This window comes from Schistocerca nitens, chromosome 7, assembly GCF_023898315.1.
Source record: "Schistocerca nitens isolate TAMUIC-IGC-003100 chromosome 7, iqSchNite1.1, whole genome shotgun sequence".
NCBI lineage: Eukaryota > Metazoa > Arthropoda > Insecta > Orthoptera > Acrididae > Schistocerca > Schistocerca nitens.
In genome coordinates, this window is record NC_064620.1 from 340,244,095 (window position 1) to 340,268,595 (window position 24,501).

Here is a 24,501-nt window from a genome sequence, read left to right on the forward strand (position 1 = left end):
ATTTCTCCCTACATAGGTGGGCGTCAAGAAAATATTTTCGGATTCGGAAGAGAAAGTTGGTGATTGAAACATCGTAAATAGATCTCGCCGCAAAGAAGACCGCCTTTCTTTCAGTGACTGGCAGCTCCAACTCGCGTATCATATCAGTGACACTCTCACCCCTATTGGGCGATAACAAGAAACGAACTGCCCTTCAAATGGTTCAAATGGCTCTGAGCACTATGGGACTTAACATCTATGGTCATCAGTCCCCTCGAACTTACAACTACTTAAACCTAACTAACCTAAGGACATCACACAACACCCAGTCATCACGAGGCAGAGAAAATTCCTGACCCCGCCGGGAATCGAACCCGGGAACCCGGGCGCGGGAAGCGAGAACGCTACCGCACGATCACGAGCGGCGGACTGAACTGCCCTTCTTTGCACTTTTTCGATGTCCTCCGTCAATCCTACCTCGTAAGGATCCCACACCGCGCATCAATATTCCAGCGGAGGACGAATAAGTGTAATGTAGGCTGTCTCTTTAGTGAGTTTGTCGCATCTTGTAAGTGTTCCGCCAACAAAGCGCAGTCTTTGTTCCGCCTTCCCCACAATACTATCTATGTGGTCTTTACAATTTAGCCGGCCGGTGTGGCCGAACGGCGCTTCAGTCTGGAACCACGCGACCGCTACGGTCGCAGGTTCGAATCCTGCCTCGGGCATGGATGTATGTAATGTCCTTAGGTTAGTTAGGTTTAAGTAGTTCTAAGTTCTAGGGGACTGATGACCTCAGATGTTAAGTCCCATAGTGCTCAGAACCATTTGAATCATTTTTCCAATTTAAGCTGCTTGTAATTCTAATTCCTAGGTATTTAGTCGAATTGACAGCCCTTAGATTTGTGCGATTTATCGTATACCCAAATTTTATCGGATTTCTTTTAGTACCCATGTGGATGACCTCGCACTTTTCTTTGTTTAGTGCCAATTGCCACTTTTCGCACCATACAGAATTTCTCTCTAGATCATTTTGTAATTGGAATTGATCGTTTGATGATTTTACTAGACGGTAAATTACAGCGTCATCTGTAAGCTAAGGTGGCTTCTCATATTATCACCTAGATCATTTATGTAAATCAGGAACAGCAGAGGGCCTATGACACTACCTTGCGGAACGCCAGATATCACTTCTATTCTACTCGATGATTTACCGTCTATCACTACGACCTGTGACTTCTCTGAGAGGAAATCACGAATCCAGTCACACAACTGAGACGATACTCCACATGCACGCAATTTGATTAATAGTCGCTTGTGAGGAACGGTATCAAAAGCCTTCTGGAAATCTAGGCATATGGAATCGATCTGAGATCGCTAGTCGACAGCGCTCATTACTTCATGGGAATAAAGAGCTATCTCGGCCTGCTCCCTGGCCGGCTCACACTCCCATCTAGCACTATCTATCCGCACTCCCTGTCGGTGTTCTCCATGCCAAGTCATATAATTGATTCGCCTGATGGACGGTGGATACACAACCTTTAGTGCGGATACACATTTACGTTCGACAAACTAAAGTTAGCGAGCGTGGAGGACATGAATGGTGACTGCGGATAGGTGGAGATAGGTGGAAGTACGTCGGCCGGAAAAGCGTGCCGAAATAGTACCCGTATTTGCATGAAACACTATGACCGAATGACGCAGTGGTTAACGCAACTATCTACTAAGCAGAAGATTTTGTGTTCGAGTCCCGGTCCGGCCCACATATTCACTCGTCGCCACTGATTCTGCATAAAGTACCGATGCAGCTGATATCACTATTTCCTTTTCTTTCCTTTCTCGCCCCTCCAACTTCAGTGTACATGGTAGGTATCACAGCTGCTTATTCCACTTAGTGTTTGTTCTCTTTGACATGTCCGAAAGAACAAATAAATAATTGGCCGGCCGGAGTGGCCGAGCGGTTAAAGGCGCTACAGTCTGGAACCGCATGACCGCTACGGTCGCAGGTTCGAATCCTGCCTCGGGCATGGATGTGTGTGATGTCCTTAGGTTAGTTAGGTTTAAGTAGTTCTAAGTTCTAGGGGACTTGTGACCACAGCAGTTGAGTCCCATAGTGCTCAGAGCCATTTGAACCATTTTTGAACCAAATAAATAATTGAGTGGTACAAATGGCTCTGAGCACTATGGGACTTAACATCTTAGGTCATCAGTCCCCTAGAACTTAGAATTACTTAAACCTAACTAACCTAAGGACATCACACACATCCATGCCCGAGGCAGGATTCGAACCTGCGACCGTAGCAGTCCCGCGGTTCCGGACTGCAGCGCCTAGAACCGCACGGCCACCGGGGCCGGCCTGAGTGGTACAGATGCTCTCTGAATAAACTGAGTAAGTCACTGCCAAAGGTTACGGCTATTTATAAAATATTTTAGCTCCTACCGAAATGTAGGATTTTTTTCTATTGATCACTTAGTCCATGTATGGAAAAAGGCTGACAAAAATGCAATTACATCCCTTCAGTGTGTTTTCGATAAAGCCCGGAAAGAAGAAGAGATCCCCACAGAATGGAGAACAGCTCTCATCCACCCTATCCACAAGAAAGATTTGAAGACAGACCCCAACAATTACAGAGGAATATCACTGCTGGATATAACATACAAGATTCTTTCTAAAGTCCTTTTGGACAGGACAGATCCGCAATTGGACCTTCAAATCGGGGAACACCAGGGAGATTTTAGAAAGGGTAGATCACGCTCGGAACAAATACTAAACCTCAAAAACATCATGACATACCAAAAATCAAGTGCAAAGACATACTTAATTTCCTTCATTGATTTCAAAAAAGCGTATGATTCGATTGATAGAGAATCTCTGTTATCAGTCCTGGAAGAAAGCAGTTTGGATATGAAAACAACTAATACTATAAAAGCGACCCTTACAAATACATTTTCGAAAGTTAACTTTATGGGCGAATTATCGGAACCCTTTGAAACGGAAGTGCGAGAGGGGGATGGGCTCTCACCGTTGCTGTTCAATTGTTCGCTTGAGAGAATAGTCAGAGAATGGAACACAAATAGTAAGAGTGGTATAAAACTGGGTTGCAAAAAGAGGAACCTTAAAGTTAATTGCATTGCTTTTGCGGATTATATGGCCCTGTTTGCTGAAACACTGGAAGAAGCACGGGAGCAAATCCTTGAACTAAAGAAACAAGCAGCTAAAATAGATCTTCACATCTCCTTTGAAAAAACTAAGATATTGACAAACATCAAGCATTCATGTAAATACCTCAAAGTTCAAGAACAAAAGATTGAAATAGTAAAAGAATTGAAATATCTCGGAGAATGGATTAGTTGGAATGCTGTGGAAAGCAAAGCAATGGAATCCAGAAAAAATAAACTTGAATTGGCCTTCGAACTAACAAAAAAAACATACAACAAAAAATCTCTTTCATGGTGGTCCAAAATTACACATTACAAGACAGTGATTAAGCCAGAAGCACTGTATGCAGCAGAAACACTCAACATGAATTTCAAAGGTCAAATGGAGAAACTTGAGCTAAAGGAATGAAAAATTTTAAGAAAAATCATAGGACCAAAATTTCAAGACAATAAGATTACATACATCAAAAATGAAACTCTCTACAAGAAAACAGAAAAACTTTCAGATATTATGCGGAAAAGGAGGATAAATTTTTATGGTCATCTTCTCAGAATAAATAAGTAAACAAATCTTTGATTTTTTCTTTAACCGCAAAATGAAACCGAACTGGTTTAAAGCAACTGAGAAAGACCTAGTAGAATTAAAGATTTGAGGTAATTCACTTATTGATCGAACAGCTAAATTAATTACTAAAGGTGAAAACATAGGGTTCCAAGACAAGTCTACACAAAAGTCCAAACCCTGCATCTCGGAAGAAGAGAGGAAAAGAAGATCAGAAAGAATGAAGAAATACTGAGCACTAAGAAAAGAATAGCGCGCAAAGAAATGGTTGACCCAGCGTACCCCAAAGAGCGTGAAACGAAAGAAGAAGATATTCAAAATATGAGGTACAGTCAAATGAAAACCGATCATCCGCCACAACGGGACCATGGAATGGCTTCATTCAAAAGCAATCACCGCACGCTTTAAAACATTTATCCCACTGGCACAAGACTATCAAATCCTGTTTCGTAGAACGTGGTAGTCCGGTGACGGATCCACAACCGCACCCAGTCTTGCACTATCCTGTCCTAATGAAACCGATGTGCACGCACGTCTTTATTCAGGTCGCGAAAGATCTGAAAATCAAACGGTATAAGATCCGGGCAGTACGGAGCATGTTTCAGTGTTTTCCAACCAAATCTCTGGAGCAAAGGCTTCGTTCGATTGGCACTATAGGCGTGGACGTTATTGTGCAACAGGATGCTACGGCATAGAGTCAAGCGTCGGCACGCCGGTCGGGAACAGCAGGAAAGAGAAGGCTGTGAGAAGATATGAGCCAATCGCATGCTGACCGGACCTCCCTCCAGGACGACAACGCGACAGCAGCAGGCCCTATGCGAAGAGGACGCTAGACACCGCTTGTACTCTCTACGTAGCACAGACTTTGGATGGTCTACACTGAAGAAGATTGATTATTTCGTATGTCGCCCTTTGCTTGCGACACATCTGTGTAATTGTCAAAGTACTGTAATTTTCTTATTGTAATAAAACTCATGAATACGACTTGTTTGATTGTTTATCTAGCGAACCGAGTATGTAGGCTTCCTTGACACTACAGAGGGTGATTCTGTCCGACAGCATTCCGGCAGCCCGAGGACAAACAGCGAACATCCCACATCTCCCCCCGCCAAAGAAATCCAAAGCACTCAAGTTCTGGTAAGGTCATGATGAGCTTATTCGATGCGGTGGATCTCTGCTCGTCGAGTTGAGCGAGCGTGGAACCACAATCAATGCACAGCGCTAAGAAGACACTTAGCAGAAACTGCGATAAGCCTTAAGGGGATGTTTACTATCTTTGGCCCGAAAAAAAACATGTTCCTTGAGAATTTTTTCCTCGGGATACGTTATAGATACGTGTTTATTGATATTTCCTCTATAAACTGTAATTTTTTCTGCCGGAAATGTCGAAGAGCAAAGGCGGAAGTGCCGTCTGAACGAAACAAAATTTCGATGTAGACCTCCACGCGCGGTATGTCACAGGTCAGCCGGCTCGTCTGAAATCAAAATTGAGTTGACGTTAGCGAAGTGTATAAGATTCTTGAGGAGTTGTACCTCGCTTAAGTTATTTGGACCATAGGAAACAAAATGGCGGCCATTTGAAAAAAATAGGGTTTTTTTCATCGATTTTTCGACTTCGTCGGCCAGGTAAAAATATTTATAGTTGATAGATCGGAATAAAAGTGGTACAACTCCTAGACAATTTAGTTATCTTCGTCGGAAACAAAGAATCATGCAAATCGGTTCACTAGATTTGAAGTTACAATACCGCGCGATAAAAGAAACGTCATTTCGAGAAAAACGCGATTGAAGATTTGACTACATATAAATGCAATATTATCAACCGTAAATTCAATCTGCTACTCCAGATCCATAAACTTCCTCTTCCTCATAGAGGGCGTTCTGCCCGATCTGGGCCATCCTCCGCTGCTGCAGAGCCGCTCGTACGGCCGGTGACAAGCGGTTTTCGGCTGCTTGAATCCGGTTGTTGTTGTTGTTGTGGTCTTCAGTCCTGAGACTGGTTTGATGCAGCTCTCCATGCTACTCTATCCTGCGCAAGCTTCTTCATCTCCCAGTATCTACTGCAACCTACATCCTTCTGAATCTGCTTAGTGTATTCATCTCTTGGTCTCCCTCTACGATTTTTACCCTCCACGCTGCCCTCCAATACTAAATTGGTGATACCTTGATGCCTCAGAACATGTCCTACCAACCGATCCCTTCTTCTGGTCAAGTTGTGCCACAAACTCCTCTCCTCCCCAATCCTATTCAGTACCTCCTCATTAGTTATGTGATCAACCCATCTAATCTTCAGCATTCTTCTGTAGCACCACATTTCGAAAGCTTCTATTCTCTTCTTGTCCAAACTATTTACCGTCCATGTTTCACTTCCATACATGGCTACACTCCATACAAATACTTTCAGAAATGACTTCCTGACACCCAAATTCATACTCGATGTTAACAAATTTCTCTTCTTCAGAAACGCTTTCCTTGTCATTGCCAGTCTACATTTTATATCCTCTCTACTTCGACCATCATCATTTATTTTGCTCCCCAAATAGCAAAACTCCTTTACTACTTTAAGTGTCTCATTTCCTAATCTAATACCCTCAACATCACCCGACTTAATTCGACTACATTCCATTATCCTCGTTTTGCTTTTGTTGATGTTCATCTTATATCCTCCCTTCAAGACACCATCCATTCCGTTCAACTGCTCTTCCAAGTCCTTTGCTGTCTCTGACAGAATTACAATGTCATCGGCGAACCTCAATGTTTTTATTTCTTCTCCCTGGATTTTAATACCTACTCCAAATTTTTCTTTTGTTTCCTTTACTGCTTGCTCAATATACAGATTGAATAACACTGGGGAGAGGCTACAACCCTGTCTCACTCCCTTCCCAACCACTGCTTCCCTTTCATGTCCCTCGACTCTTATAACTGCCACCTGGTTTCTGTACAAATTGTAAATAGCCTTTCGCTCCCTGTATTTTACCCCTGCCACCTTTAGAACTTGAAAGAGAGTATTCCAGTCAACATTGTCAAAAGCTTTCTCTAAGTCTACAAATGCTAGAAACGTAGGTTTGCCTTTCCTTAATCTTTCTTCTAAGATAAGTCGTAAGGTCAGTATTGCCTCACGTGTTCCAAGATTTCTACGGAATCCAAACTGATCTTCGCCGAGGTCCGCTTCTACCAGTTTTTCCATTCGTCTGTAAAGAATTCGCATTAGTATTTTGCAGCTGTGGCTTATTAAACTGATAGTTCGGTAATTTTCACATCTGTCAACACCTGCTTTCTTTGGGATTGGAATTATTATATTCTTTTTGAAGTCTGAGGGTATTTCGCCTGTTTCATACATCTTGCCCACCAGATGGTAGGGTTTTGTCAGGACTGGCTCTCCCAAGGCCGTCAGTAGTTCCGATGGAATGTTGTCTACTCCGGGGGCCTTGTTTCGACTCAGGTCTTTCAGTGCTCTGTCAAACTCTTCACGCAGTATCGTATCTCCCATTTCATCTTCATCTACATCCTCTTCCATTTCCATAATATTGTCCTCAAGTACATCGCCCTTGTATAGACCCTCTATATACTCCTTCCACCTTTCTGCTTTCCCTTCTTTGCTTAGAACTGGGTTTCCATCTGAGCTCTTGATGTTCATACAAGTGGTTCTCTTATCTCCAAAGGTCTCTTTAATTTTCCTGTAGGCAGTATCTATCTTACCCCTTGTGAGATAAGCCTCTACATCCTTACATTTGTCCTCTAGCCACCCCTGCTTAGCCATTTTGCACTTCCTGTCGATCTCATTTTTGAGACGTTTGTATTCCTTTTTGCCTGATTCATTTACTGCATTTTTATATTTTCTCCTTTCATCAATTAAATTCAATATTTCTTCTGTTACCCAAGGATTTCTACTAGCCCTCGTCGTTTTACCTACTTGATCCTCTGCTGCCTTCACTACTTCATCTCTCAAAGCTACCCATTCTTCTTCTACTGTATTTCTTTCCCCCATTCCTGTCAATTGTTCCCTTATGCTCTCCCTGAAACTCTGTACAACCTCTGGTTTAGTCAGTTTATCCAGGTCCCATCTCCGTAAATTCCCACCTTTTTGCAGTTTCTTGAATCCGGTAGTCGTCCGAATGCTTGGCGAACTACGTCGAATAGAGTACCAGGGTGGCGTCCATCGTTGTCATGGTCTTCAGAATTGTTGAATACCCTTCGCTGAAGCTACTCACTGCCAGAAAAGTCGCAATCTCCACAGTCTTCGCACCAGAATGCAAATGCTTGGGGGCTAACTTCAAAACACACGCTTTCAAACTTTCGTTTGAATTTTGTGTGCTTCCTCCCAAGCATCGGTACGATAACTCGTCCTCTGAAAGAAAAAAGCTGGTACGTGAAAAAGGTCGATTTCAGGCAGGTGCATTTGTTTGTTCAACCGCGAATAACAAACATTTCCGTTCCGTATTCGGAAAAACCGTTTCAGGGGTGGATTATAAACACTTTTAGCTTTAAAAAAATCGATTTTTTTAGCCAGAAGATAGTAAACCTCCCCTTAAAGTCAAAACACCACGAACGCTTCGGACGGAATCGTACTGTTGCGGGTTAACGCCCCACCCCCTCCCGCCCCTACATATTGACAATCAGCCGAAGACTAGGCTTCAGGGATTTTTTTTTCTCTTGTTCAGAAATCAGAAGGAGCGAGCTGTTTTATTTGGTAAAAACTTTCTGAGGCCGAGATCACGTAAAAGTTTCGACAGACGTTCCGGTCATCTTCAGGTCTTCAAAAAAATTTTTTGTATAAAATGTGTTCATTTTCACTTGGACCTCACGCCAAGTTGTCATTTAGATAAAATATAGCACATTATATATTTTATTCAGCTATTTATTTGGGAAATACTGCAAGATCTTCTGTGCAGCCCGGCTCTTTCATCGTGTGCTTTTCACGTCTTTGGCGACCCGTAGAAAGACATGCGTGGAGGTCGGTTTTAATCCGACGGGGAAGTGCAAGAAGGCTCCGTAAGCAGCCGACCATGCCCTACGAGACAGGAATTGATCGTCTCGTCTCCCACTGCGATGAACGTCTTAACGAGTGACGTGTTTACTCTTGAATGGAACCATTCCACGGTCCCATTGTGGCAGGTGTTCGGTTTTCATTTGACTCCCCCTGATCCTCCTTGCATCTTAAAACTTTTTAGAGTAAAACATGTACATGTGCAAAAACATTTTCTTTACTATGCTTAATTCTGAAGATTTTTTTTTTGGTACAACACACGATACTCATAGTGCAATAGACATTCGTTGTAAAACAAGAGTGTGTATATAATAAATACAAAATCAAAATAATAAGCTGAAAAACAATACGTAAAAACCAAACAAAATAAAAATACCAAAACTAAAATATATTAATGTGTGTCCGACACATACGAGATAGCATTCAATGTCGCTTCCTATAATCCTCTCACAGCCATTGCCTTAACGTAGAATAACAATCATTTCCTTCCGTGGTATCTCTTGAAGAATGTCATTCCTTGGGCGACATTAGTCATGCTGTACCACGAGTCATCCATTTATCAGTCTTTTTCTCTCCACTCCCTTTCTTACACACATGGTAACTGCTGTCTGGGAATGGGGTATATTGCTGTAGGATTCAGATAAATTGGAGGGATCTAGTTGTTTATTTCCTGAAGATTTTTCCACTACTCAAATTTTATTTTATATTTGACACAATGGCTGCAGAAGAGGTATCGATGGGAGACAGTTATTCTGCCCTCCCCCCCCCCCCCCTCCACACAGTCCGCTTCAAAAAACTCATGATCAAGTTTTAGTGAGTACTTGGACTAGGATTGTTAGATGATTTTCTTTGCTGATTCGGATCCGAGTAATATTTGTCCGTTGTATTTTGTTCTTTGCTATGGCGTCCATGGCTTTAATTAAAAGAAAGTTTTCTGTTTTCACTCCCACTACAGATAAACATGAGGCTGACATCTTTCAATGCTTGCATCGTGTCTTGGGAAACAAATACATATTTCGTTTCTTAACATTATTACATTCCATGTACGTATGGCCATGTTCAAGGATCTTCTGATGTACTGTGTCAAGATGCTGATTTTGCGTCAAGCTGTACATCCTCTATTTCAAAACAGAGACTATTGAAACAAGCATTAAATATTACTGTGAGTAATCTTAAAGGCATTCACATTAGACTATTGAACTACTTTAAAATGTGGATACCTGAAGCTTTCTTAAAGAGAGCAGCAACTCTCCTTTCGTCCACCATTTCAGTTACACTAGTTGTATGCTAAATGCAGTACAGGCATTACCTTAGAGCTTCAACTTTTTCATCAAAGAGTGCAGAACCATGCAGTAAATCGCTTGTACTTCTTTTTCTCAGAAGAGATCCACATTTTAGCTTAACAGATGTGTGCTTCGATCATTTCCTTGTGATAAGTCACTTTTACCACTTGTACTCTCAGCTCCTCCATTAACAAAGTAGCTTTATTTTCCTTTCATGTAATCTCCATTGCCCAAAGTGCGACAGCGACAACCGTTATAAGTCGTTACCTGCTGATGGAATTAAAACAAGAAACGAGACACTAAGAAGACGGTGCAGTCTGATATTTGATGATGACCCAAACAGAGAGGATATAAAATGCAGACTGGCACTACTACTGCGAACCCGACCAAGCTCGAAACCAGTAATATCAAAACCACCAAAAATCAGAAAGTCGAAAGAAAATTACGTCAGCTCAGCCATGACGCTAGAGCTGAGCAGAACTAGAATATTTCCAGACTAAACATCCGCATCATTACCAATTATAGAAAATGAACAAACACCGTGATGGACGACCGGTCCCTGAGTGCCAACCGCACCCTCAACCACCACCCCCGATGGATACCCACGTAGCTATAAAATGAATCCAGAAACAGAATCACTGTAAACCAAGATTCACTGGGCCACAAAACACGTAAAACGTCTACTATACGACAGCAACATTAAACCAGCACTTATATCTCTCATGTACCAAAACACGCTATCCCAACTGTATGTAAGACACGGTACACCACCTCATAATAACAACGTAAGAGCAAAACGTAATCGAATAAAATGTTAAATATACCAGAAGTAATATTTTATAAGACACAAAACAAGACACACGACATCACAATGTATATGAAAACCAATTTTATTATTTATTTATTTAACCTGATCTGATTCGGGCCAGCAGGCTCCCTCTCACATCAGAGCAGGGTTTCACACATACAATGTTGTGTCTAGACAAGACAGCCTAGACACAATGAGAGGAAGCCGAAAGGCACGCGCTTAAACTCACGCAGGCTGGCGTGAGGTCTGAAACAGGATACGTAATGAATGCTATAAAGGAAAGTACGTAGCTTCTGGAATACCTAACTTTAATCCACATTTGTAGAACATCGCTCTTGATGATACATTAATAGAATCTCAATATCAATTGAATACGGCGCCTTGCTAGGTCGTAGCAAATGTAGCTGAAGGCTATGCTAACTATCGTCTCGGCAAATGAGAGCGTAGTTGTCAGTGAACCATTGCTAAGAACGTCGGCTGTACAACTGGGCGAGTGCCAGGACGTCACTCTAGACCTGCCGTGTGGTGGCGCTCGGTCTGCTATCACTGACAGTGGCGACACGCGGGTCCGGCGTATACTAATGGACCGCGGCCGATTTAAAGGCTACCACCTAGCAAGTGTGGTGTCTGGCGGTGACACCACATACAATATCATAGTTACCTAAGAAAATAACAATTTTAGTATGACAACTAGTATTAAAATTAAATGAGTGTCTGCGGTGGCAGTGTGACTAAATTGTATTGACTATGGACTAACGAAGCTAATACTGACATTAGTGTCCGCCCCCGGTAGCTGAGTGGTGCCGGCACGGTAGCTCAGCGTTTTCGATTAGAGGGTTAACTGCGCTCTGTAATAAAAAAAACTGAGTGAATGAATCAACTAAGAACTTCAACGGGTGTCAGAGGACGTCCGCCACGAACATATGCAACCAACTATGACAAACCAAAAAAGAAGTGGTCAGCACGACAGAATGTCAATCCTAAGGGCCCGGGTTCGATTCCCGGCTGGATCGGCGATTTTCCCCACTCAGGGACTGGGTGTTGTGTTGTCCTAATCATCTTCATTTCATCCCCATCGACGCGCAAGTCGCCGAAGTGGCGTCAAATCGAGAGACTTGCACCCGGCGAACGGTCTACCCGACGGGTCGCCCTCGTCACACGACATTTTTATTGTACTGACATTAGTTGTACTACTGCAGCTGCAGGCACTAATAGTGGTAATAGTAGTAATAATAATAATAATAACCTAATTAAAATAATAATAATAATAATAATAATGACAATAACTGTGACATTAATAATAACAATAGCAGTGTCAAATAAAAGAAGAATTTGTAGGTTTTCTGAGATGGAGAGTTCTGGGAAAAAGGAAATTTAAGGAGACTACGTCGGCTAAGGATACTGGGAAATGAGAAATGTCAGGTTGGAAGAAGGACGTACAAGGGTAACGAGTGCGTACAGGGACGATAATAATCTCATTGTTACTTTACTATGTAAGTCATTACCTGCCTTCTGAAACTGGAGACGTTTCTTAGTTCTTTGATTCTTTGATATAACGCGGGAGGTTTATCTTCAGTCGGATTCCTGCTACTGAGAAGGAATTCGAGAAGGTAGCTGAGCGATGGACTGAGAAAGAAAGGATTCTGATCTAATGAGAACGGGTATTTCTGCCGTGTCGTTCAGGCAACAACGCTAAGGTCGAGGAGAGATATGAGGGACAGTGTAAGTTGATAAGACAGTAGAGATAGCAGAGGGTATGGAAATATCTGCACTTGTCTGCACGCATCGAGGATAGCTGTGCATATGATGGTGAAATGACATAAAAGAGTCGAAAGAGTCGAACATCACAGATATAACAAACACAATCATTCATAACCAGTTCCTGACGCCGTAAGGTTTTCTGAGAAAGACCTAGCAAGATAACGTCACTGTTATCAGTAACTGGAAGCGTAAGTGTTTGTATAAGTTTCTTTTTCAAGTCAAGAGGGAAGAGTTTTTTTTATTTTTTGTATTTTTGTAGGTTATGGGGAGATGCTGATACCTTCTTGAACATTACAGTTACGTGCTCAGCCCAATTTAGATTTTCATCTGTTATTACTCCTAGACTCTTTCCGAAGGAGAGACTGATATTTGTCCCATTTAGAGTCAAAGATGGTAGGGATTCCCGATGTATAGGGCTAATTGAGCCTAGAATGAGCAACCAGTACCGCTTGGATTTTGGATGGGTTCAGCTTTAACCCTATATTCTGCATTGACTTTGATAGTGTACACAGGTCGGTATTGAGATTCTCGATAACTGTCTTCAGAGGTATAGGGTTTGCACTTAGATACAATTGGAAGTCATCAGCGTACATATGGGATCTGCCATAGGACAAGACTGATCACATCATTTACGTACAATTAAAAGAGTATAGGACCTAATACCGAACCCTGAGGGACGCCTGATACTACCCACCTTCACTGAGACTTTATGGCGCTGGACATGCCGCATTGCAGAAATTTGGGTTGCAAAGTTTTAACAAGTAAAACGTAATAAATTAAAATGCTCTTGTTCAAGGTGTTCAAATATTAAGTAAAACAAAACATAAAATCTTACACAAAGAATGATGACATATGAATAAAACAAAATAAAAGAGTCTGCAAACTAAATGGCTGAAAAAATCACCAATACGCTCTTAAATGGACCGCTCTCTTCTTTCAGAGGAACTGAACGAAAAGTAATAAAAGTAAGTTAAAAGTAAAAATAGCAAGATAAGCATTTCTGAAAAAGAGAAATTGGCTGACGTCGACTATTTTCTTTGCAGTTAGGAAGTATTTTCTGGAGGTATCTTTGTGAAGGTAACCCTTGTATGTAAGAGAAACGTAGACGATAAACAATTTAGACAAGAAGAGAACAGAAGCTTTTAAAATGTGGTGCTACATAAATATTCTGAAATTACGTGGGTGGATCGAATAACTGAAGAAGAGGTTCTAAATAGAATCGGGGAAGAAAGAAATGTACGACACATCTTGACACTAAATGAGGGGATCAGTTGATAGGACACGTCCTGGGCGTCAAGGAATAGTTCTTTTAGTAGCGGAGGAAAGTGTGGCTGGTGAAAACTACAGAGGGAGATTAGACACAAAGCAATAAGCAGGTTCTAATATAGGTCGCAGTACCTAAGCAGAGGTGAAGAAGCTTGCACAGGATGGATTAGCGTGGACTGCCGCATCAAACAAGTCTTCGGACTGAAACCGACAACATGTATCTTCCATTTGGTTTCCTTGTGTCAATGAGGTAACGTAAAATAACTCCAGAAACAAATATATGCCGTAACTGCGACAACATGCAGTAGTTGCAAATCGCAGTATTTGCGGGTGTTACACGATATGAACATTACATGGACTACGAGACATGTGAACTAAAAGCGCCAGCAGAAATTATGCTGAATATTTCCAAATGAAAACTCGTTCCCATTTATGGGACACGCTCTATGGAGGAATGTTGCTGCTCCGGTTGATGTACGAGTTCTGAGCCAGCGAGTGCCTTACGTACTTGTCGGTGACGAACGGTGGAGATTATAGTCAGTGAAAGCGGCCGATTTGCATCTCTTTAATTTGTATGGATACCTTAGCGCCACGCACGTGTTTGTACCGCGCTACCAAGGCATGTGTTTAATGAGTAGGCACAAATTCCAGCTACTTCAGGAATTCGCTTGGTAGCTCGAACAAGTGACGCTGTTTCCATAAAATAGAGCTCAGCCAGTTTTGTACTGTCAAAAATATTTCTTCTTTTGTTGAACATACAGATGTAAAGTGCAAATTTATATAGACCTACTAAAACGTCTACGTCCAGTTACTCTCGCCATGAGAATAACTGCTAACTTTAGAGATACAGAAGTCAATAAGTTAACATATTATGTATATTTGCATTTACTGATCACTTGGAAGTTGCCATGTTTGAGTAACTTCTCAATTAGGCAGAAACTATTCATTACACAAAAGAAAGCAATTACATTTATGTACAGGGTACACAAACGTTCGCCTTACTGGTACGTGTTTATGCAGCCGAAGATAGTAACAGCAGTCTCACTGTACATTTATTCAATTAAGAAATTTGTTATCAACAATCCATCTGAGTTTGAGAGTAAGATATATTCACAGCTACAACACTAGATGGAAAAACAATCAGAATTACACTTTAATTAACCTAACTTTAACACAGAAAGAGATAAAAATGCAGCTATAAAACTCTATGACAGTCTACCTCCTGAAATAAAATCTGTGACAGACTGCAGAAGTGTTTTTGAATGTAGCTTAAAGATATTTCTTCTCAACAACTCTTACTATGAAACTTTTACACATTATGGATGAGGAATACTGTGGCTGCGGCTATGATGGATAAAGGTTTTTCACAAATTACTGCAACCAGTCCCCTTTTGTATTGTTCTTCAACTCTTATTATCTCTCGTTCCCGGTTTCGAACCGTCTAGCGATTCATCATCACATGGTACATATTTCCTGATGGTCTGCAGCAGTGTGGGAGTCGTGTAGCTGTTGTAAGATGTATAAACGAAACATGTAAGTAAATAGTGTGACGAGAATTGTTCACGTTGTAAGATCGATTTTGTTGCGTTACTTACAGTTATTAGTATCCGTTGGTTGTTTGTTGGTGCACACAGGATTCCTGAAAAACCCAACCAATGTTTTCCGGTGACGTTAATTTTACTGCCTTTCATACCCTTAGCCACAGGTAACACGTTCAACATGCTTTACAAAACATAAATAGACCAAGGAGTATAGCTAAAGTTATGTCAAAGAGTTTGTGTGAGGGCAGAGTGTCTCTTCATTCAGCTCTTGTAATACACACTGACGACAGCCAGTATGTATCTATCTCTCTATTGCAAGAATAACATCTAGCTATACCGCAAAACTGGCAAGTGCTACTCATAAAAATCGATTAAGTAATGAGTTTGGACGATGGACAGTTGTAGCACTGAAGTTTCTTTTGACATTTCATTTATCTTTTGTTTAACTAACATTGATGAACACTATGAAATAAACAATAAACATCACAGCATTATTTTTTTTTAAATAATGAAATTTGAAGCAGGGTGGTAAGTGGGAGAAGGATATTCTGTGCGTGTGTGTGTGTGTGTGTGTGTGTGTGTGTGTGTGTGTGTTAGAGAGAGAGAGTTGAGTAGATGTGCCAATGTGGAAGAGAGAGAGAGAGACAGGGGAGGAGGGGATCTGAGGTCTTTTTTGTGAGTTATTTTTACAAATGTAGTATATGTTATAAATTAACCTGCGATAGCCGTTCAACTACTACATTCGGCAAATGGGACGAAACTATGAAATTCCACACAAAGACACACAGATACACTATGTTTACAAAATTCAAGTAAATCTAGTTTTTCAGCCCTCCAAGCACATAACAGTCAGTCAATTACAAACATCAAACAAACCTCTATATCCTACACATTGCAGATAAAGGAATAAAAATGGAACTCCTGAAACAATGACAGATTTTCACCTATGACAATAAATCACCCTACACCATCTTAAATGAACAAACGGACTTAGCAAATAACTCAGTTTTCCAAAATTTCAAACAATCGTAGAACTTGAAAAATCTAAGTAACTCACAAAAAGACCTCCCCCACCCCCACTCTCTCTCTCTCCTTCTCCCTCTCTCTCTCTCTCTCCCCCTCTCTCTCCCCCTCTCTCTCTCCCTCTCTCTCTCTCTCTCTCTCTCTCTCTCTCTCTCTTTCTCTTCCACACTGACACAACTATTCAACACTCTCTCTCCCCTTCTTGTGCTAAACACACGCACACGCTCACATACACATACACACACACACACACACACACACACACACACACACACACACACACGCACGCACGCACACACACACACATGCACACACGCACGCACGCATACATACCCACACACAGAATCTCCTCCACCCATGTACCACACTTCTTAAAATTTCATTATTACAAAAAAAGTAGTGTTGTGATGTTTATTGTTTAGTTCATAAGGGTTGATCAATGTTAGTTAAACGAACTATAAATGAAATGTCAAACGAAATTTCAGTGCTAAAATTGTAGACATAATATCTACCAAACTCATTGTTTAACAGATTGTATAAATAGCATATGCCAATTTTGCCTTATAACTACATGTTATTTTTGCAGTGGAGAAAAATATACATGCTTATTGCCACCAGAGTATATTATAAGAGCTGAACAAAGAGATTCTCTGCCCTACCACAAATTTTTTGACCTAACTTTAGCTATACTCCTTCGTTTATTTACGTTTTGTAAAGCATGTGGAACGTGTTACCTGTGGCTAAGCGTATGAAGTGCAGTAAAATTAATGTCACTGAGAAACATTATTTGTCTTTTCCAGAAGACAGTGTGCACCAACAGGCAACCAACGGATATTAATAACTGTAAGTAACGCAACAAATCGATCTCATAATGTGAATAATATTCGCCACACTGTAAGCTTACATGTTCCGTGTACACATCTTGCCACAGCTACACGACACCTATGCTGCAGACAATCAGTAAATGTGTACCATCTACTAACGAATCTCTAGACGGTTCGAAACCGGTAATAGTATGATAAGAACTGAAGAACAAAACAAAAGGCGACTAGTTGCAGTAATTTCAGAAACCTTAACTCTTTCTGTACTATAGAGGAATACACTAACAGAAATAATTAGACATTTACACAGAGAAAAATTGTAAATGCTCAGGACGCAATCATATAAATAATTTTTCATCTTTTTAAAATATGTCTCCTGGGTCTGTTCAGTTACCATATGTCACATCGTAATGTTTACCGTTGTACCAGACCTCGAGGAAGGAGAAGTTCAGCAGTGTGTTTCAGCATTATCCCATTCCTCCCCATCCTGCGTATAAGTCAACCCGAATGGTAGAGTGAATAAATGATCGTTTCTAAATTCAACCTCCTGTTTGTAGTGGGAAATGAAGTATTCTGAAGTGAATTTGAGTCTGTTCTCTGGGTGAACAATAGTGTGTCTGCTAACGTAGGTTTGCCATAATAAACTGTTAGTGTGTGGAGGGAGAGGTTACAACTCTTTCGAGATGTAGACAAAGGGTGTTCGCGAAGTTGGTTAAGGGCACAGTAAGCTTCTTTGAGGAGCTTTCCACAACCAAGAGCGGGTGTAGGGCAGAAATCGGCTGGAGAGGCAATTGTGGACCAGTTATCTGGTGAGAAGGACGTGGACATGTTCCACTTCAAATTTTGTGTTATGTAGATGGTCAGATTTCTACCTTAGCTCGTTTTTAGGCTATTTAATTGTGTTTTTTAGTGAATATATTTCTATTGATGTTTCAGAGCTCAAGTATATGTGAGACAGAGATTTAGGAGTACTTTTCGTTCATTCACATGACTACTTTATGTAGAGGACCGTCGGGTTCAGGTGAATCAACTATACAAAGGGACATTTAGCATTTCTCAGCGTCGAGGAATAATTATCACGATTAAGTACGCTTCGCGCCAGTTCGCAATTATTAGACATTTTTGTGTAATTGGACTTAAGAATTCTGAATACAAATGCCTTTGTGTGGCTAACTACTTTGTGTGGCTAACTACTTTGTATGAGGTGCAACCCATTAAAAATGCTTTGCTCATTCAACTCGTCCGTTCCAAGCGAGTTACTATACCTTCTGCATCACTATTTTAAATGGATATTTGGTGTCAGTACACTGATTAATAGCCAGGTGTCCCTCCGACAATCCTCCAGCATCCACAATAACAGCAGCGGAATGACGCCCTCTTTCGTAGTAGTTATTTAATCATATCCTGTTACAACAAATGATCAAAGTCTCAGTTTTCTGTCAGGTAACAATTTTTGTAACCTTAGAACTTTGTTCTTGGTGATGTCTACGTATTGTAGCATTGCATGACGTAGTGTTATAATAGGATGTTTTTCCGAAAGACTCTATGAATGAGTGTCAGAACGCCCGAATTTTATGTGCGCTCCTCGGTCTAGAACCCAAGTAGTGTCCTTAATATTCTCTGTGCTTATCTACAGAAACAGTTACCTTACTTATAATATGTTCCTTTTACATAAACAAGTTGTTCTATAATAAATCACTGGCGGAAACCAGTAGTGTCTTAATACGTATGTCTGTTTCTCAGGTCACGATTCCCCAATCCTGTCACGACTCCAGTTTGGCAATTTGTATAATGCATCACATGTGAAATATCTTTTCTTTTGGTATGCTAAACTGATATATGCATATTGATTCTCTTTTAGATGAATTAATTCATAGTCATTCTGGGAAGCTATGTGGACTAGAAGCCACGTGCTTTCCGTTGGAGCCCAGTGAACAAACCCACATTCACAACTGCTTTTGCAAGTAGTTCTCCCTTTCGTTAGATTGATATTCAAATGCACAGTGTGTTCCCCTCCTATTTATTCACGGCAATGTATTCTGCCTGGTGAACCTCTTACATTTTCCTCTACAGTACAATTAAACTTAATCATCCTTCCGACGGTGTTGCAAACTGGTAGCGACCACAGATAGGTCACACTTTCGACTTATTTGAACACACAGCTAACAAACTAAATAACTACGGGATTATCGCAGTAAGCTACCGAAATCAGAAGCGATAATCCTGTTTATTTGTTAGTTACTAGCATGTTCGTGCCATAAGTTGGTTGCTTCGAGAATGGTGTTAGGATATCGATCACTTCATAATACACGATATAGTGATGTTAATGTGAGCACCACCCATGTTCGACGTCAACGTGAAATAACCAGTCACTGATGGCAGATGGCAGCACTAGCAGTGGAGAGGATATGAAGCGCGTCCGGAAGATGCGGCAAACAGCGCAGTTGTTCAAATGGCTCTGAGCACTATGGGACTTAACTTCTGGGGGGACTGATGACCTTAGCTGTTTAGTCCCCCTTAAACATCCCAACAATCACCACCACTTAACTTCTGTGTCATCAGTCCCCTAGAACTTAGTACGACTTAAACCTAACTAACCTAAGGACATCTCACACATCCATGCCCGAGGCAGGATTCGAACCAGCGACCGTAGCGGTCGCGCGGTTCCAGAGTGTAGCGCCTAGAACCGCTCGGCCAATCCGGCCGGCCGCAGTTGTTATCGTAATGCGCAGACAGAGTGATTTATCTGACGTCCGAAAGGGCATGGCTGCCGGCTTTCTGGCCAAGGGAGGAAACATTTCCGAAACGACTAAGTTTGCAAACTGTTCGCGTGCCGCCATGGTTAAAGTATACCCCACATGGCAAAATGGTGCTGTCAAAACCGGGCGAGGAGGCAATTGCTGTGCACCACAGGCTATAGATGACAGCGGTGAACGACGATTGCAGAGTTGTATACGGGCGAGCAGACGTACAACTGTTGATCAGCTGACCGCCCAGATTAACCAAGGGGATACCAACAGTGTCTCCTCAACGACCGTTCAGCGAACGTTGCTGCATATGCGCCTCGGCAAGCAGCCGCTTGATTCATGCACCTATCGCTGAGTGGTGTTCATCGGTGACGAAGGCTCGAATTCACACGCCAATACCGCAACAGGACATGCACTAATTGGCGACAGTTCACCTTTTCAGACGAATCGTTTTTTATGCTCAGTAGCGTGAAACGTCTGAAATCAAGCTCTCTGAACAACCGTCGTAAGAGTCCAGGCGCAAGTATGCATCTATCCTTGGGCACTAATGTCGCGAATGGGTCGCGGATGTGGGTAGAAATGCATAAGACTGCATAAGATGAACATGTAGGAAAGCAACCTAACGTCAGCCAGGGCGCTGGGAAGCAGGAGAGGTTGCGTCTCTTTTTTTTTTTTTTTTTTTTTTTTTTTTTTTTTGCAAGGGACGCTGGAGCTACATGATCAGCTACGACAGAATGTTCTGGAAGGACGACAGGACACGGGAGACGCGCGTGATCGCGGGGGATTGCGTCAGTCGAGCCTACTGCCTATAAGGAGGGCCGCTGGTGCTGCTAGGAGATTCCTTCGACAGTTGCCTTAGATGCTGGACCTGAGTTACTCTGCCCTCGGGACGAGACTTAGTTTCTCGTGGGTCTTAGCTGCACAGGGTACATGCAGGACTGCCCAACTTATATTCAATGTGTTGGTGCCTACCTCCGGTTTCATCTCAGTTATTTCATCTAAGTATACGTCCCTTATCCCAGCGAGTTCCCTTATCTGCAAAGAATTTCCAGCTTGTTTTCCAGCACCAGGACATCGAGTTGGACGAGCCACCTCATCACTGGATTTAGCGTCTAGCTCCCATCCTGATCCGCTCGCAGGAAACTACAGACGCGACACCAAGTCCACCCCTACATGCAGTTTGTTTTTCCTTGGTACGATGGCATACACCAGCAGGACAATGCATCGTGTCACACTACTCGCAGAGTACGTGCGTGATCAAAAGGGTCCCATGATGAGTTTACCGTACTCCCCTGACCACCAAACTCTCCTTTTAAATCCAATAGTGAATCTGTGGGACACAGCGATCGGTCAGCGCCACGTACCGTCAACCGAGAAATCTAGTGAAGCTGGTGGCAGCACTGGAGTCGATATCGCTCCACATCCCTGTTAGTACATTCCAGAACCACGATGACCTCTTCCTGCACGTCTCGCGCTGCAAAAGGTGGTTATTCAGGTCTCTGACAGGTGGTCACATAATGTGGCTGGACAGTGTAGTATGTTAATGGAATACCTTCAACATCTTACCAGGCTCCTCTACACCCAAGGTCGCTTACACATGTTGGCTAATATCTAAATTTACAAAGTGCAGAGGCCACGTTATGGTATCTGACGGAAGATACTTAATATACTATAGCCCCTTCTCCCTTTTCTTCTTCTAGCGACGAAACGTCTGGCGGAAGAACAATTATTGGTAAGTTTTTGTGTGAGCTCTAATTCCTCTTTAATGGTCTTTTAGCGATATACATGTAGTAGAGAGCAATACATCTGTTGACTTTTCTACCCACGTATGGCCTCGCCATTTTACCTGTAAACCTTCCTGTGATACACAACGTCGCTCTTTTGGAGTCTGCTTCGCGCTTACAAAATGAACCTGTGAAGAAATGCGCTGCTCTTCTTTGGATCTTCTCCATTTCCTCTGTCAATCCTTGCGAGGTGCCGGGGCTAGTAGTGTATTTATCACTAAATTCTACTAGAATCCACATGTGTAAATCATGCTCTAAGCCCCCCCTATTCTAACTCCGACTTTTGCTGTTGCACAAGGATAAAACAAATACGCGAACTGACTCTAATCAACCCTGCTAGTGGAGTAGAAGAGAGTTTGGCACCTGCAATAATTTAATTTGATAAATAAGTTAAATAAACAAAGGTTTCATTAGCATAGTGAGGAATGATAGGGTTGCTCTATTGATTAACAGAAAGAAAGTTCTGTCCAAAATAACAATATGATTTATTAAGATTAAACGCAGAATAGTAAAAGAGACACAGGAAATATAAAACATCAAATTGGCTAAAATTGGAGATTCATACAAACACAGTAAAGGTGAAGTTGTCCCTAACTTAGATCGTGAGGTTTAAGACGAAGTGGTATGTGGAGCCAATTCCTTTCCACTCAAATCTCAAGAGAGACACACAGCTAACCCAATAGTAATTGCTGCTACTCGAAACTGAACAAAGTTAGAAAAGGATGAACAGGCGCGCTCTGCTGAGCTCTGATTATCACCTAGGAAAATCCCTATCTGCCGGTGCTGCGGACGTACATTACCAACAGTCTTCTTATCTCCCAGAACACGATCTGGCGTACCGCAGGCGAGGGCTGATTGCTCCGACGTCCTCGACCGAAAGGCGACTGCCGACTACTCAGAGCACCCGTACAGGCCGAACACCGAACATTCCCGCCCCCACGACAGTGGCCGTGGTTACGTTCCAATCAGCAACTCGAAAACCGGCGGAAATTCCACTCCATTGCCGGAGCACTACCATTCCACCAATGGAGATTCTTGGCGCCAATTTCTGTGCTGATTTTGCAGAAAGTGCGGGAATTTTCCCGCCACAACTGCGTGGGTACACAAGTCATTCCCACGCCTCGCTGGTAGCCCGCCAGAAAGTGTTTTCGCAAAGTTTCTCTGAAGTAACGGAACCTCTAGCCCAGCCGCTACTTCACACCCCAGCGGGCGTGTCTCTTGACAATGTCGGCGTCTGAAAAGCATTCACTCGACTGCCTCACACACGTCGGCTTAACTCTCTCCAGTTCCACGGAGCCCGCCTGTCACCGGCCCACCCGGGTGACGAGAGACGCTGCGTGGGAAGTACGCGTGTTAAGGAAAAGCAACCCTCCACCGCATGCAACTAGAGAGGAGAATCGTAAGATAGAAATATGAGAGGGGGCTCATGCCACCTCTCATTGCCCCTACGCCATTTTAGATTGTAATTGGTGAGCGGTTGGCTCACTTAGGAGCAAGGTAGTGAGTCAATCGCCCAAGAACAATCTTACAAAGTGACTCCACATACCGCACTCTATAAAAAAGATCATTGCAACTGAAAAATGCAACTCATAGAGGGAGGATTATTTATGATGTAGCCAACTTCACCTTCTTAATATGGAACACTAACACTCACATCACACATCCATACCCAGGGAGCCCCTTCCAAACACCGATTCACGCAGACATTCACGCTCTAAACATGGCCCGGGCATCTGAGCCAAATATGGAGCAGTTTATTCTTTACAATCAGAGTTGGAGTGCTCCGCAATTAAATGCCCAAGATGTTACAACAATTTTAATCATTAAACTAACCTGACCTCACTCACACATGATAATATTTAAGTTAACAATCTCTTTGTGAGTTTTCAGAATCTAGTTACAACCTCCGATTCATTCTGTCTCCCTGCAGCAAGAATAACCTTTACAAAATGTTCCCTGAACTGATGGTCCATTCACAATGACAGTGGTGGTATCTGCTTCAGTTTATGGGGACTTCAGGCACACTGTTAGCATACACACAACAATAAACACAAAATACAAAAAAAACATGATGTGGAGAACAATACAGTAATCTGTAATAAGAATTACAGTGTAAAACACAAACGCATACAAGGTATAACATACATTACAGAAACAACATAAGAGAAAGAAATTTAAGAAAAACAAAAAAACAAGGTTCATGGGGCATCAAATTGTGCGTGCACATTGCACAAAGTTCACGACTGTGCTGAGAATGAGGCACTAAATCACATTGTTAGAAATATCCGTGGCACTTCACTGATTCCACTGTACTGACATCACATAAGGCTAAACGTCGGTTGTAGTTGCTACGTTGTGGCAACAGCAATAGGGAGTTCTGGAGTGTCTGCAGTACGCTGTTGAGATTGTAGTCAGACCCACGCATATGATCACGGCCGTATGGTAGGAAGACACAGTGATAGGCTCTCCTCACGTCGATTAATTGTCTCTGAGGTCTACTCGTTGGGATACATCACTAGTCTAGGTCTCTTCTCTCGCTGGACAGAACTTTATGTTTCCCAATATTGCAGTTCGACGAGGGATGATGGCACGTGGAGTGACTCCACAAGTGTGTGAGGTCATCCATACAGGATCGAACTAGGAGCGACTATTGTTAAAAACTGCTCTCTAATAGAGAGGAGAAGTAAGACATGAGACCATACATTTGTTAGTGTGGCACGATACTGCTTTGTGTATGCAGATCGGCCAATGCTAGTGAGTTGTAAAAACCCAAACAGGTGAGT